At 34.3% G+C, this 1,066-nt stretch overlaps 1 pseudogene; it reads right to left on the minus strand.

Annotated features, from left to right (window-relative positions):
- Positions 1-425: 425 nt before the first annotated feature.
- Positions 426-498, minus strand: LOC123834908 (small nucleolar RNA U3; annotated as a pseudogene).
- Between the last annotated feature and the right edge of the window lie 568 nt (positions 499-1,066).

Here is a 1,066-nt window from a genome sequence, read left to right on the forward strand (position 1 = left end):
GAAGAAAAATCACATCAGAGTTTTATTTTGTCACTTGTGAAGCAATGCAAGAATTAATAAAAGAAATAAGTACTAGCTAAATAGAAGTCAAATGGTTGCCTTGCAGCCAGGAAGCCAAGAAAAAAAACACTTGATTTATGGGATTTGACAGGTATGGGATTTTAAAAATTAAAAAAAAAATCATTTTGGCCATCAATCTTAAATAAGGTGACAAATACTTTTTGTTCTTGCATCCAGATAGTTTTTAGTATCATGCTTTATTATAAAGCAAACTTGGCACTTACATTCAGGGAAAAGGTTGAAAATAATGTTTTAAAAATAGAAAACTAATTTGGGAGGAATTTAGGAAAGATGATGGGAGAGTGCCTATTTAAGTAATTGCCCTCTTTGAAGCCCAGCACAATGAAGAAAAATAACTGAAAATAGCAAAAAGAATTCCATTAATATCAAAACTAGATAGTGACAAACTATAGAAATGATCCCTGAAAGTATAGTCTTGAAGTGGGGGAAATCAGAGGGGGAGACGAACCATGAGAGACTCTGGACTCTGAGAAACAAACTGAGGGTTCTAGAGGGGAGGGGGGTGGGGGGGATGGGTTAGCCTAGTGATGGGTATTAAAGAGGGCACGTTCTGCATGGAGCACTGGGTGTTATATGCAAACAATGAATCATGGAATGCTACATCAAAAACTAATGATGTAATGTGTGGTGATTAACATAACATAATAAAATTTAAAAAATGTAAAAAAAAATTTGGCTGAAATTTAGTGGGGAAAAATAAGATTACTTACAATGAAAATGAAAATTTCAGATATAATTCTCTAAGCCAACCTATAACCTCATAAACTTGTCTTTTGCACATTTTGAATTCAATAAAATTCTTGAGTGTCAAAAAAAAAAAAAAACTGAAGAGTGATACCAATGCTGGACCATATATGTCAAAATCAAAATGACAGTTACAAAATATTTGGAGCAAATTGAGTGAGCATGTTGCGTGTCAGCACACAGGGTCCATACATGAAAATCCAGTTGGTGTTTGGGGAGTTAGTAGGGGAAAGCAAGGCTC

This window comes from Mirounga angustirostris, unplaced genomic scaffold (genome assembly GCF_029215605.1).
Source record: "Mirounga angustirostris isolate CCGP_5_RB_7025 unplaced genomic scaffold, mMirAng1.0.hap1 SCAF_1, whole genome shotgun sequence".
Taxonomy (NCBI): Eukaryota; Metazoa; Chordata; class Mammalia; order Carnivora; family Phocidae; genus Mirounga; species Mirounga angustirostris.